This window comes from Amblyraja radiata, chromosome 48 (assembly GCF_010909765.2).
Source record: "Amblyraja radiata isolate CabotCenter1 chromosome 48, sAmbRad1.1.pri, whole genome shotgun sequence".
Lineage (NCBI taxonomy): Eukaryota > Metazoa > Chordata > Chondrichthyes > Rajiformes > Rajidae > Amblyraja > Amblyraja radiata.
This window is the reverse complement of record NC_046003.1, coordinates 556860-572578: the sequence shown is the minus strand read 5'-3', so window position 1 is coordinate 572578 and position 15719 is coordinate 556860. Positions and strand designations below refer to the sequence as shown.

The window sequence follows — 15719 nt, the reverse complement described above, 5'->3', positions numbered from 1 at the left end:
TGCTCCTAGACTCAAATCCTTTTGCTATGAAACATACTTGTACGATCTGGGATTTCAACAACATGAATCAATATACATACAGTGCCTGATGCTTGATTGGAGGACAGTGTATTATCGCTGTTGCCTGTAATAAATGCAAATATCACAATTAAAAATGACACTGGTGGATGATGTTGACAAAGGAAACGACAAATGGAATATAAACGTCTAAAGCTTACTACATTTTGCTCTTCCTGACAGTGGATCAACAAGACATTGAATTCCAGAAAACCCATCTGTCATACCTCTGCATTTACAGTGAGCTGCAGGAATGGTCACCATGAACAAGACACCCTTATATTGCTACAGAAGGAATCGACTATGAACAAGAGAACTAGCACAGCAATTGACAGAGCAGCAGCCCTGGCAGGACATAAGCTACAAAGCTGCATCTGTGGCTGGGAAAAGATAACATCAGAGAAGGATCTCAAGATCCACCAGGGCAGGGAAAAGTGCCTGGGAGAGCTTGGTGTGGGGCCTCGCATTGACCATGACCTTCTAAGAGGAAGGCCAAACCAGTCGAGTGAAGCCCAGTGGCAGGTTGACCACCACAGTCCACAGGGTATCAGCACCCCAGGTGAAGCTCAACCAAGTACTGTCCTACCGACGAACACGAGTCCAGAGCCCAACCGGCCACAGTCAGCGGTAGAGAGGAAGATGGAAGGATAAAAGCAAAATGGAGCAGTCACTGGCTGTGGCTGAAGAGAAAAGATGCTGTCTGGGCTGCCACGTGACTGACCATCTAGAGGCTAACCATAAGACACACACCCAGGGCTGATCACCCTGCGGTGGGCCTGCCTCGACTGAGGGTGGGTGTCTTGTGATAAAAGGTCGAAACACCCAGTGATGTTGAGGTACACAACTGAAGATGTGTCTGGTTGGTAGCAAAATCACCTAGTGGTCACCCCCAAGAATATCGGGTGTCAGTTGTGGTGAAGAACCTTAGGGATTGTAACATCCAGTCCTACTAATCAATATCAAAAATATATTGTAATTCAAGGAAGATTGTGCTGATCATGTCTAGCTCAGTCAGGAGTTGTGCAGAAGAATGTTCTTCAGATGGACATAAATGGTGTCTTGGTTTCACTTCCCATCACCAGCGCACAACAGTGTTGTAACAGCAGCCTGGATGTCACTGGTTGGATCTCTGGAGTGGCTATTGTACCCATTCAGTGTAGGCTAGAGGACCAGAGCCCACAGAGTAGGTTAGAGGACCAGAACACACAGAGTAGGTTAGAGGACCAGAACTCACTTGGAGTAGGTTAGGGGACCAGAACACACTTAGAGTAGGTTAGGGGACCAGAACCCACAGAGTAGGCTAGAGGACCAGAACACACTTAGAGTAGGTTAGAGGACCAGAACCCACTTAGAGTAGGTTAGGGGACCAGAACCCACAGAGTAGACAAAGTGTTCAAGAAGTTAGAGAGGAGGTTAGAGGACCAGAACACACAGAGTAGGTTAGAGGACCAGAACACACAGAGTAGGTTAGAGGACCAGAACACACAGAGTAGATTAGAGGACCAGAACCCACTTAGAGTAGGTTAGAGGACCAGAACACACAGAGTAGGTTAGAGGACCAGAACCCACAGAGTAGGTTAGAGGACCAGAGCCCACAGAGTAGGTTAGAGGACCAGAACCCACAGAGTAGGTTAGAGGACCAGAGCCCACAGAGTAGGTTAGGGGACCAGAACACACTCCCTGTAGTTTAGGGGACCAGAACACACTCTGAGAAGGTTGGGCTCCTAACTGAGCCTCAGCTGACTGTCCCACTTCATGTTGATGTGCAGAGTGAGGGACTTTATCCCAGGAATGCCTGTTGTAAGGTGGCCAAAGACAGCAGGGTTTCAGACTACTCAGTGCCAATAATCCTCACTGTGATAAAAGATTAAAACATATTTAAATAAAGCCATTTTACCACCAGTTGCTTTAGGCTGGAAGGAGATGGATCCATAGTGAATACCTTCCTCTGTATCTGTGGAAATAAGTTGGAAACAAAGAATTTATTTGTATTTGAAAAATTATGATTTAAGTCAATGTAGGGTCACGATACGAAACGCTGATCATTGCTTTCCCTCCATAGATGCTGCTCGACCCACAGACTACCTCCAGCAGTTTGAAAAACCCCTCCATGAAAAGTCACATCTCCTAACCTCCTTGTTTTGACTTCTTCCTGTGATGGTGGAAATTACAAAGAGAATTTGAGTTAATTTGGCTCGTGGAGTTTAGAAGAATGACAATGGCTCTCATGGAAACATAGACAATTCCAACAGGTAGACCAGTCTGGATGGAGGAAGATGTTCCCTGTTGGGGGAGACCATGACCAGGGGTAAAGGTTTAAGACAAGAGACAATAAGGATTAAGATGAGGAGAACAAAGAATCTGTTACATTCTCCACCACAGATTTGACTGAAGCCAAATCATTCAGTACATTTTAGCAGTTGTTGAATTCATTGACAGATACACAACAATGGCGAGATACAGGTACAGGTACAATGACAATGTTGCCTGCAGCAGCAGCAGCATCAGAGGCATTTGGACTAAGGCAACACAACACATAAATGAAGCATAAATTACAAAGACCACTGGTAAGTGGGAAAAAAAAAGACTCCAAAACATAGTCATATGTGGACTAAGATCAAGGAATATGGGGAGATATGATCTGCTGAGGTTCAGTTTAGTTTAGTGTCATGTGTGCCCAGGTTCAGGGTAAAGCTTTTGTTGCATCAGCAGAAAGACAATATATGAATACAATCGATGCCTTTACAGTGGAACACAGTGGAACACAATTGATCCATAATGTGGGACAAGGTAAGGAATTTATATTTTTCTCATTAAAACACGAGCAATGTCTGATTTATTGAAAGGTTCCTTCAGATTTTTCAAGAAAGATTACTCTGTTGTTCATCAGATTCATCAGAAATGTGGTCTAAATTCTGGCAAAAGCAATACTGTCCACCATTTGACCATCACTGCAGAGGTACTCCAGATGGCCAGCTTTTTGTTATTTTATTGTTTGTTTAAAGTTTGTTTTAATGTACTTCAGTTTGTTTTATGTGGGGAGAGGGGGGAAACTTTTTTTTTCAGGTTCTTACCTTCCCGGAGTGGTGATCATTTTTCAGATCACATTCTCCGGGCTCTGCCGCCTAATGGAGTTGAAAAACCGCCTCGAACTGTTGTGAGCCCCACCTTGGGGCGCGGACTTAACATTGGAGCGGATCCCTTGCCTGGGATCGCTCCCACCGCGGCCTGCGGACTTACCTTCAATGGCTCGCAGTCTCGGGAGAGGCTATTATGAGCTGATTATTGACTTCAGGAGGTCCCATTCTGGAGAATACGCCCCAATCTCCATTTACGGGGAAAGTGTGGAGAGAGTGTCCAGCTTTAAGTTTCTGGGCACTCACAGTTCAGAGGACCTCACATGGTCCACGAACACCGCCACGCTGGTCAAGAAGGCACCGCAACGACTGTTCTTCCTGAGGACATTAAAAAAGACTGGTCTGCCCCAACAGCTGCTGACAACGTTCTACCGCTGCACCACAGAGAGCATACTGTCGTATGGCATCTCTGTGTGGTATCTCAGCTGCACGGAGGCGGAGAGGAGAGCTCTTCAGCGTGTCGCCAACAGAGCGCAGCGGATCATCGGGACAGAGCTACCAGCCTTGGAGGGCATCTACCACACGCGGTGCCTCAGGAAGGCCCTCAGCATCCATAAGGACTCATCACACCCCTGCCATGGTCTGTTTCAACTACTTCCCTCCGGCAGACGTTACAAGGCCTTCTACGCCCGAACCTCCAGAATCAGGAACAGTTTTATCCCAAGAGCTGTAGCGGCTCTGAACCGGCCCTAATGAGTGCCCCCCCACCCACCCCCTTTGGATGTCTTCCTCAGATGGTCACGTCAATCAATTCAGCTTGCTTATTTATGTATTGTATTTATTTACCTTTCTTGTACATCAGTGGAGCTGCCACTAAATCTCGTTGCACTGACGTGCAATGACAATAAAATATATTATTATTATTATTATTATTATTATTTGGGAGCTCCAACGCCGCAGAAGGCTCAACCAGCCCTGACGCGAGGTTTCAACGCCCGGCGTGGGGGAGCTGACATCCCCCCTGATGCAGGATTTGATTGCCTCAACGTGGAGGGCCCGAACGCCACCGGCTACGGGAGTTAAGATCATCCCATCAACGGGGGCTCGAGGCCCATGACCGAGGAAGCACAAGTGAAGGACTTGAACTTTATTTCTCCTTCCATCACAGTGTGGAATGTGTAGGAGTCACTGTGGTAGATATTCATGTTAAAATGTGTTTTTGTGTCTGTTCCTTTTTAATTGTATGACTGACCTGGCCAGTGAAATTCATCGTATGTTGCAATTGGCAAACAAAACCTGATTCTGATTCTGTCTGAGGTAGAAACAAAGAACTGCAGATGCTGGTTAATACACAAAGGGATACAAAGTACTGGAGTACTTCTGCAGGTCAGGCAGCATCTCTGGAGGACATGTATACCGTGGCATGCAAAAATTTTCATACCCCTTAAACTTTTCCACATTTTGTCACGTTACAAACACAAACGTAAATGTATTGTATTGGGATTTTATGTGATAGACCAACACAAAGTGGCGCATAATTGTGAAGTGGAAGGAAAATTATACATGGTTTTCAAATTTTTTAACAAATAAAAAACTGAAAAGTGTGGCGTGCAAAAGTATTCAGCCCCCCTGAGTCAATACTTTGTAGAACCACCTTTCGCTGCAATTACAGCTGCAAGTCTTTTGGGGTATGTCTCTACCAGCTTTGCACATCTAGAGACTGACATTTTTGCCCATTCTTCTTTGCAAAATAGTTCAAGCTCAGTCAGATTGGATGGAGAGCATCTGTGAACAGCAATTTTCAAGTCTTGCCAGAGATTCTCAATTGGATTTAGGTCTGGACTTTGACTGGGCCATTCTAACACATCAGTGAAATCCAGGTTAGCCGGGAAGTGGTGTTGGGTAAATTGAATGGATTAAAGGCCGATAAATCCCCAGGGCCAGATAGGCTGCATCCCAGAGTACTTAAGGAAGTAGCCCCAGAAATAGTGGATGCATTGGTCATAATTTTTCAAAACTCTTTAGATTCTGGAGTAGTTCCTGAGGATAGACGGGTAGCTAATGTAACACCACTTTTTAAAAAGGGAGGGAGAGAGAAAACGGGGAATTACAGACCAGTTTGTCTAACGTCGGTAGTGGGGAAACTGCTAGAATCAGTTATTAAGGATGGGATATCAGCACATTTGGAAAGTGGTGAAATCATTGGACAAAGTCAGCATGGATTTATGAAGGGTAAATCATGTCTGACGAATCTTATAGAATTTTTCGAGGATGTAACTAGTAGAGTGGATAAGGGAGAACCAGTGGATGTGTTATATCTGGACTTCCAGAAGGCTTTCGACAAGGTCCCACATAAGAGATTAATATACAAACTTAAAGCACACGGTATTGGGGGTTCAGTATTGATGTGGATAGAGAACTGGTTGGCAGACAGGAAGCAAAGAGTAGGAGTAAACGCGTCCTTTTCACAATGGCAGGCAGTGACTAGTGGGGTACCGCAAGGCTCAGTGCTAGGACCCCAGCTATTTACGATATATATTAATGATTTGGATGAGGGAATTGAATGCAACATCACCAAGTTTGCGGATGACACGAAGCTGGGGGGCAGTGTTAGCTGTGAGGAGGATGCTAGGAGGCTGCAAGGTGACTTGGATAGGTTGAGTGAGTGGGCAAATGCATGGCAGATGCAGTATAATGTGGATAAATGGTGAGGTTATCAACTTTGGTGGAAAAAACAGGAAAGTAGATTATTATCTGAATGGTGGCCGATTAGTAAAGGGGGAGATGCAACGAGACCTGGGTGTCATGGTACACCAGTCATTAAAAGTAGGTATGCAGGTGCAGCAGGCAGTGAAGAAAGCGAATGGTATGTTAGCATTCATAGCAAAAGGATTTGAGTATAGGAGCAGGGAGGTTCTACTGCAGTTGTACAGGGTCTTGGTGAGACCACACCTGGAGTATTGTGTACAGTTTTGGTCTCCTATTCTGAGGAAAGACATTCTTGCCATAGAGGGAGTACAGAGAAGGTTCACCAGACTGATTCCTGGGATGTCAGGACTTTCATATGAAGAAAGACTGGATAGACTCGGTTTGTACTCGCTAGAATTTCGAAGATTGAGCGGGGATCTTATAGAAACTTACAAAATTCTTAAGGGGTTGGACAGGCTAGATGCAGGAAGATTGTTCCCCATGTTGGGGAAGTCCAGAACAAGGGGTCACAGTTTAAGGGTAAGGGGGAAATCTTTTAGGACCGAGATGAGGAAAACATTTTTCACACAGAGAGTGGTGAATCTGTGGAATTCTCTGCCGCAGAAGGTAGTTGAGGCCAGTTCATTGGCTATATTTAAGAGGGAGTTAGATGTGGCCCTTGTGGCTAAAGGGATCAGGGGGTATGGAGAGAAGGCAGGTACAGGATACTGAGTTGGATGATCAGCCATGATCATATTGAATAGCGGTGCAGGCTCGAAGGGCCGAATGGCCTACTCCTGCACCTATTTTCTATGTTTCTATGAATATGTGTTGATCTAAACCATTCCATTGTAGCTCTGGCTGTATGTTTAGGGTCGTTGTCCTGCTGGAAGGTGAACCTCCGCCCCAGTCTTTTGCAGACTAACAGGTTTTCTTCCAAGATTGCCCTGTATTTGGCTCCATCCATCTTCCCATCAACTCTGACCAGCTTCCCTGTCCCTGCTGAAGAAAAGCATCCCCACAGCATGATGCTGCCACCACCATGTTTCACAGTGGGGATGGTGTGTTCAGGGTGATGTGCAGTGTTAGTTTTCCGCCACTCATAGCGTTTTGCATTTAGGCCAAAAACTCCAATGTTGGTCTCATCTGACCAGAGCACGTTCCTCCACATGTTTGCTGTGTCCCCCACATGGCTTGTGGCAAACTGCAAACGGCACTTCTTATGGCTTTTTTTCAACAATGACTTTCTTCTTGCCACTCTTCCATAAAGGCCCGATTTGTGGAGTGCATGACTAATAGTTGTCCTGTGGACTAATAGTTGTCCTGTGGACAGATTCTCCCACCTGAGCTGTGGATCTCTGCAGCTCCTCCAGAGTTACCATGGGCCTCTTGGCTGCTTCTCTGATCAATGCTCTCCTTGCCCGGCCTGTCAGTTTAGGTGGACGGCCATGTCTTGGTAGGTTTGCAGTTGTGCCATACTCTTTCCATTTTTGGATGATGGATTGAACAGTGCTCCGTGAGATGTTCAAAGCTTGGGATATTTTTTTATAACCTAACCCTGCTTTAAACTTCTCCACAACTTTATTCCTGACCTGTCTGGTGTGTTCCTTGGGCTTCATGATGCTGTTTGTTCACTAATGTTCTCTAACAAACCTCTGAGGCCTTCACAGAACAGCTGTATTTATACTGAGATTAGATTACACACAAGTGGACTCTATTTACTAATTAGGTGACTTCTGAAGGCAATTGGTTGCACTGGATTTTATTTAGGGGTATCAGAATAAAGGGGGCTGAATACTTTTGCACGCCACACTTTTCAGTTTTTTATTTGTAAAACAATTTGAAAACCATGTATCATTTTCCTTCCACTTCACAATTATGCGCCACTTTGTGTTGGTCTATCACATAAAATCCCAATAAAATACATTTACGTTTGTTGTTGTAACGTGACAAAATGTGGAAAGGTTCAAGGGGTATGAATACTTTTGCAAGCCACTGTAGGTGATGTTTCAGGATGTGACCCTTCTTCAGACTCACAAGAAGGGCCTCGATCTGAAACATCACCTGTCCACCATCTATTAATGATGCTCAAACCATTCTGAAATGTTGTTGTTATTTTCACTTTAAAATAAAACCTGAACTAGTGGCAAAGTGAATTGGAGGTATTTCATGCTAGATGATATTTTGTGAAAGGGATGGTGACTTTTGAAAGGGCAAGTGTTGTCCATTCTTTAGAGGGCCACTAACCAAGCTGTTAATCAGGATCAACAATAAATGATGAGTGTGAATATGTTGTTCATGGTGATGTCTCAACATTGATGGGTTGGCCATGATAGTCCAGTGAAAGTTAGTCAATTGACCAATGCAGAGTAAGACCTGCAGTTGGATGAGGAAGATTGGGGCTGAGGGGTGAATTGACACAAGAGAGAGAGACTGTTGAATTGATCAATTAGTTTGTGTGTTTGAGGTTCCCTTCCTCACATTCTTGTTACAAAACTGTGAAATGTGAAATAGGTTGCTTCATCAAATATAACACCTGTACAACTAGAGATTCATTGACAGAGTCATCTATTTACCTTCTTGCTTTGTGTTCCTACTCACAGACATATATTCAGTAACACGGCTCATCTCAGGTACTGGGGTCACATTGATTTCTGGAAAATAAGTATTATTTTCTGATTAAGACTTTGATCCGGTTTGATTTTAAACAAGCAACAATCCAGTGTTTAAACTGTACCCCATTAATAATGAGATCCACCAGAATGACCAGGAACATGGCTTCAGATGTACGTCAGATACATTTAATTGTGGGATAAGACCTTGTGTATAAAATCAGAGTCCATGGAAACACAGTGTTCCCTAAATTATGACCAAGTTAGGATGGTACACAAGGCAAAGTTTTCACTTGAAGTTTGAACCACCAAAGTGCAGTGGAGATACATACCTTGGTCTCCTGGTTTCCTGGCCCATATTTATCCCTCAATAAATAGGAACATATTGAGGGCAAATTGGAGACCATATTTTCTACATGACTACACTAGCGATACTTCAACTTCTGGCATGTTTATTTGATAATGGTTTACACAGGGGATGGTGACACAATCACCACATGGTCAGATCATTGCAGATCACCACCTGAACAGCATCATACAGCAGACTCCTCATGGCAACGCAGGTAGACAGGACAATGCACATTGCATAAATAATGCTTCAATTGACCACAACAAGTCTGAAATCAATTTCTCAACAACATAAGCACAAACAGATACTTTTCTATCCAAAATATATTGTTCTTTTCTCCTTGTAACAAAGATAACATGGTCATTGATAATTTGGGGGAATCTGTGCTGCATTAAGGATGTCTTCATGTACTTTACCTGTAGGCTTGTTCCTTCTTTGATACCACACCCCTGCCAGTATAATGACGAGGAGAAGAGCCAGACTCCCGATAATTCCAACAAATCTGATAGTGAAAGTGTAATTCCCTGTCAAAGTAATAAACACAGAATTCACATTTGCAGAATAAATGCGCATCATTCAAAAGCTCCCCCAAAGACCAGGCATTAACCACACTGACTAATTTAGATCAGAAGTCTTGAGTTTAACTTGTGATCCAGATTAACTGAGACACAATGTACTACAGGTGATAGTTTACCAATAAAAGACACAAGGTGTTGGAGAAACTCAGCAGGTTAGGCAGGTGACATTTCAGGTCACAGCCCTTTAGTCTGAAGTAGGGTCCCAAACCAAAACCCTCACCTATCCATGGTCCCGACCCAATACCTCACTCGCAACAAGGATAGAGTCCCCCTAGTCCTCACCTTTCACCCCACCAGCCGTCAAATACAACAAATAATCCTCCGCCATTTCCGCCACCTCCAACGTGACTCCACCACTCGCCACATCTTCCCATCTCCCCCCATGTCTGCCTTCCGCAAAGACCGCTCCCTCCGCAACTCCCTTGTCAATTCTTCCCTTCCCTCCCGTACCACCCCCTCCCCGGGCACTTTCCGTTGCAACCGCAAGAAATGCAACACCTGCCCCTTCACCTCCCCCCTCGACTCTATTCAAGGACCCAAGCAGTCGTTGCAGCTGCGACAGAGGTTCACCTGTATCTCCTCCAACCTCATCTATTGCATCCGCTGCTCTAGATGTCAGCTGATCTGCATCGGTGAGACCAAGCGGAGTTTGGGCGATCGTTTCGCCGAACACCTCCGCTCAGTCCGCAATAACCTACCTGAACTCCCGGTGGCTCAGCACTTCAACTCCCCCTCCCATTCCCAATCCGACCTCTCTGTCCTGAGTCTCCTCCATTGCCAGAGTGAGCAACACCGGAAATTGGAGGAACAGAACCTCATATTCCGCTTGGGGAGCCTGCACCCTAGTGGCATGAACATTGAATTCTCCCAATTTTGTTAGCCCTTGCTGTCTCCTCCCCTTCCTTAACCCTCAAGCTGTCTCCTCACATCCCCATCCCTCGGGCTCCTCCTCATCCTTTGTTTCCCTCCTTCTCCCTGCCACCCCCTATCAGTCTATGGAACATTCCTTCGCTCCATAGATGCTGCTGCACCCGCTGAGTTTCTCCAGCATTTTTGTGTACCCTGACCTATCCATGTTCTCCAGAGATTCCGCCTGACCTGTTGAGTTACTCCAGCACATTGCGTCTTTTTTTCCAGATTAATTGACCTTGCTCAGAAAGATCAGAGAGCCACAACTTGCCTCAGTAGCCATCAGTTAGAGACTGTAAACATTCACACACGTTTCTATTTCTTGGTTACAATCAGCTGACATTTCTCAGGCAGGAGATGGGAGCTGATGGTTGGCTGATAAAGTAGCTGATTCAGCTGTGATACTTCCCATTGTACAGTGGACAAATGTCTATCATAGTCTAAGCCTGGAACAATGGTTGAATGAGCACTGCTGACAAACAGAGTGGACATTGCCCTTGTGCTTCAATCCTCTCTAACCAGGAGCACAAGAACTGTAAATGTTAGAAATATTCAGCCGTTTGAGCAGTATCTGTGAAGAGGGAAAGAAGTGAGTTCATGTTTTATGTTGTCAGATTCAAAGAAAGGATCTTTGACAAAAGACAATAGACAATAGGTGCAGGAGTTGGCCATTCAGTTCCTCGAGCCAACACTCAACATTTATTAACAAGACAAAGTCCACATACAAACAAGATATATAAATCACACAGCAGCTGTTAGCATCACATCAGATCATCCTAGAGTTCTGTCACAGAAGCATCACATTCACAGGCACCCACGCAAGCTCATCATATTTAATCCTACTTAATATATAATCACCCGTTATGTTAAACCTTCACTTGTATGTCACTGGAATAACTTATTTTGTCATTGATGGCCACTATGTATGTACTTATACACAGTCACACACATGTATGTACATATGGTTCCAAATACACATATACAATACCAATCGAACTCCTCCCCCGCACTGGGGCTATGGAGAAATCGTGTCCTTAATCAGTCTTGGCAGTTGTAGTAATACCGGTATCCACATAATGTTGAAAGCATCCGTCCTTAACTGGAGTTTAGCTGTTATACTTTCCATCAAATATACACTTTTCAATCTTTCCCTCCACTGTTGAACATTTGGTGACTTTACATTTCTCTATGACTCTGTAATCATCTACTTTGTAATCAACAGCAACACCCCAAGCAAGCATGTGTGACACGCTAGAATTTAGAAGATTGAGGGGGGGATCTTATAGAAACGTACAAAATTCTTAAGGGGTTGGACAGGCTAGATGCAGGAAGATTATTCCCGATGTTAAAAATACATTGGATAGTTATATGGATGGGAAAGGAATGGAGGGTTATGGTCTGAGCGCAGGTATATGGGACTAGGGGAGAATACGTGTTCAGCACGGACTAGAAGGGTCGAGATGGCCTGTTTCCGTGCTGTAATTGTTATATGGTTATATGGTTATATGTTGGGGAAGTCCAGTACTAGGGGTCACAGTTTAAGGATAAGAGGGAAGTCTTTTAGGACCGAGATGAGAAAAACATTTTTTTACACACACAGAGAGTTGTGAATCTGTGGAATTCTCTGCCACAAAAGGTAGTTGAGGCCACACAGTTCATTGGCTATATTTAAGAGGGAGTTAGATGTGGCCCTTGTGGCTAAAGGGATCAGGGGGTATGGAGAGAAGGCAAGTACAGGATACTGAGTTGGATGATCAGCCATGATCATATTGAATGGCGAATGGTGCAGGCTCGAAGGGCCGAAAGGCCTCTACTCCTGCACCTATTGTCTATGTTTCTATGTTTTGGTATCTATATTTTCTGGAGTTCTCCTATTATGAAGCATGCCGGCTCCAGAGGTAGATCCATCCCCAAGATTAGCTTGATCTCCGCCTGAATGTCTCTCCAATGTTGATACAATTTGGGACAATCCCCCAAAATATGGGTATGATCATTAATCTTCCCACATTGTCTCCAGCATAAATCTGAGATGTTGCTGTATCTTGCTAACATAAGAGGAGTCTGAAATACTCTCATTCTAGTTTTCCATTCAAACTCCCTCCAGGCGGGGCTGTTTAACGTATGACCCAAAAGACATGTCTTTTCCCACATTTCATCAGTAATAATAATATTCATTTCCAATTCCCATTTCTGTTTCGTTTCTATAGTGTTTCCTTTTACATAATCTTGAAGTCCTTTATATAAATCCTGGTTCAACCAGATGAGTGTTTGAGTACACAGCAGCATGCAGTAAAACATGACATAGATCAGGTCAACTAATACTGACTGATCTACAGTCAGATCAGTAACAGAGGGAGGGATATGGGTGGAAGTGGAGCAAGAACATAAAAGGAAAACTCTGCAATTGGAAGGGGTGGGAAATGAGTTGAAAGAGGAAGGGAAGAGAATAGGATCACTGGGTTGTGGGATAAATGCGTGCACAATGAAGTGTTCAGTGGTGTTCAGGAAGTGTTATTTGAAATTTGAGAATTCATTGATCATAACAGAGTTAGACAACTCAAACTGGAAGAAAATAATCCACTCAAATTTCAGGATCAATAAGCGACATCGAAACTCAATCATGACTCTAAGTATGAAGTACAAACCTTTATCACTTACTATTGTCCTTCTGATAGTACGGGACAAAAAGCCGGGGCAGGTCTTGATCAAACAAAACACATCTCCAGTTCCCTCTGCCTCTCTCAGCTTTCTGAATAACCAGACTCAGTGATTTCTCTTCCTCAGTCAGTGCCTTTTCTCCAACACGTTTGCCATCACCATTGATCCAAACCAGTCTCATTGACCCAATGACGTGAGACACAGAGCAGGTCAGGGTAACGTTGTCTCCCTCAGTCACTGCATCAGACGGTTCAGCTGTGACTGTGGAAACAAGCAGGTTGTTTACATTTTAAACAATAAGTTCATCAGTAAACTCAGTGGCAACATTCTGACTCCTACCTTTCACTGTGATTAGATCAATGTTGGGAAATAGATTTCGTTCCAGAAAACAGGTGTAAATTCCGGCATCTTGAAACACAGCGGGGACAATCCTCACATTGAAATCCTTGCCATCGTAGAGTATCCCTGAGGTCACCAGTCGATTCACGAAGTTGGTCCCATTGACATTGATGATGATGGGCTGAGAACGTGCTGCAGATGCTATTACTTTCTGCTGTTGAAGGGGAGGAGGTGACCAGGTCCACTGAGCACGGGAATAGTTACGACCATAACTCCCAGAACAAACCAGGTGAAGTTCACTGTGACCGGTGCTGGAGCGGTAAAGTGTGTATCTCCCATCATATAAATCTGTATCAGAGAGACAGAGGATAACTCCTTTCAGTATTACAGTTACTGTGCCATACACAGATTCTCAACCGTATTCTTATAAACATTTGTGGTGTTATGTTCAACTGATCAAGTTTCAAATGTAACATCTTTCATGAATGCCGCACTAAACTCATCAGTTCTTTATAAAATACAATGTGCTGTACGGCAGTAAGTTGCAGTGAAGTTTGGATATTCCACTCTTACATTTCAACATGAGGTTGGCCCCACACCCGGACTGTCCGGGAATGTCCCGGGATGGATTGAAACCTCCCGGAGACTCCCGAGAGCGGTGTGGGAGGTGAATGTCTCTGTCAGTCTGCAGGAGGTGGTTCAGGTTCGGGTTCGGGTTCAGGTTCGGGTTCAGGTTCAGGTTCAGGTTCATGTTCGGGTTCAGGTTCAGGTTCATGTTCAGGTTCGGGTTCAGGTTCGGGTTCAGGTTTAGGCTGTGGACAGAAGCAGCCCAGAGGATGCCTGCACGGGGACTGACCCGGACACGTTGGCACTTCAAGTGGATCGGCTCATTCCCATTATTCCCACCATCCCTCTCCCATTCACACCCATTGATTCCCTGTCCTTCCCTGTTCCCAGGTCCTGCTCCCAGCTGAATGCTGATCCCAAGCCCGAGTCTGCAGCAGCTGGAATCACTTCAAGCAACACCAGACTCGGAGAGAAGGGTCAGTGTGGGGAGAGGGGATGGATTGTTGTTCAGTGTTGATGTGTGGGTCGGGACCCCCAGTGTGTGTGTGAGCAGCAAGTGCTGGTGACTACATTTTCTATCTGACACTTTGACGTGAGTCCTGTATCAGTATCTCAGTCTCAGATACTGGACCATTGATGGCAAGAAGAATCCTGTATCTCAGTCTCAGATACTGGAGCATTGATGACAAGATGAGTCCTGTATCAGTATCTCAGTCTCAGATACTGGAGCATTGATGGCAAGATGAGTCCTGTATCAGTATCTCAGTCTCAGATACTGGAGCATTGATGACAAGATGAGTCCTGTATCTCAGTCTCAGATACTGGAGCATTGGTGGCAAGATGAACCCTGTATCTCAGTCTCAGATACAGGAGCATTGATGGCAAGATGAGTCCTGTATCAGTATCTCAGTCTCAGATACTGGAGCATTGATGACAAGATAAGTCCTGTATCAGTATCTCAGTCTCAGATACTGGAGCATTGATGGCAAGATGGCAAGATATGGTGATGTTTTATATATGAATGCATCTTCAAAATGCCTACAGTCTTTGGACACGGTCTACCACGGAGCACTGAGATGTGTTACTAATTTTAAAACCCTCACGCACCACTGCACTTTGTATGCTCAAGTTGGATGGTTTGCCCTGTCCACCCGCAGACTCCATCATTGGCATATCCTTATTTATAAGACTATCCTCGGTGTTCTTCCTTCATACCTGCAGAAGTATGTAATTCGAAAAAGCACAGGAACTTATCAGCTCCGCTCTGAGGACTTGTTCTTACTAACTGTACCTAATGTCCGTACTGAACTGGGGAAAAGGGCATTTAGTTATGCTGCTCCCTTCGCATGGAACCAGCTGCAGAATGAACTGAAACTTAAGGAGCTGGTTTCTCTAAACAGATTTAAATCCCTTCTTAATGATGTTGAAGCGGGCTCTTCTGTCTCTACATGCTTTGTTTGATGATGTTCTGACTGTGACTCTATTTATATGTTCTCTGTTGTTTTTAAGTTATTGTCTGTAACTGTGGAACTGTGCTGCTGCCTGTCTTGGCCAGGACTCTCTTGTAAAAGAGATTTTTAATCTCAATGAGACTTCTCCTGGTTAAATAAAGGTTAAATAAAAATAAAATAAAATAAAATAAAGATGAGACCTGTATCAGTATCTCAGTCTCAGATACCGGAGCATTGATGGCAAGATGAGTCCTGTATCAGTATCTTAGTCTCAGATACTGGAGCATTGATGGCAAGTTGAGTCCTGTATCTGTATCTCAGTCTCAGATACTGGAGCATTGATGGCAAGATGAGTCCTGTATCAGTATCTTAGTCTCAGATACTGGAGCATTGATGGCAAGATGAGTCCTGTATCAGTATCTCAGTCTCAGATA

The 15719-nt window shown here is 44.4% G+C and overlaps 1 long non-coding RNA gene across 2 annotated transcripts in view; it reads right to left on the bottom strand.

Annotated features, from left to right (window-relative positions):
- Nucleotides 1-15719, bottom strand: part of LOC116968961 — a 154082-nt gene that overhangs the window by 858 nt on the left and 137505 nt on the right. Inside the window, exons 1-3 of one of the 2 annotated variants that reach the window (XR_004410568.1) lie at nucleotides 8399-8456; nucleotides 1955-2011; nucleotides 81-124 (exon numbers count right to left, since the gene is read on the bottom strand). This is a non-coding gene — a long non-coding RNA (uncharacterized LOC116968961). Of the gene's footprint in view, nucleotides 1-80; nucleotides 125-1954; nucleotides 2012-8398; nucleotides 8457-15719 lie in introns of those variants that run through there. The other variant, XR_004410569.1, reaches the window with a different exon arrangement.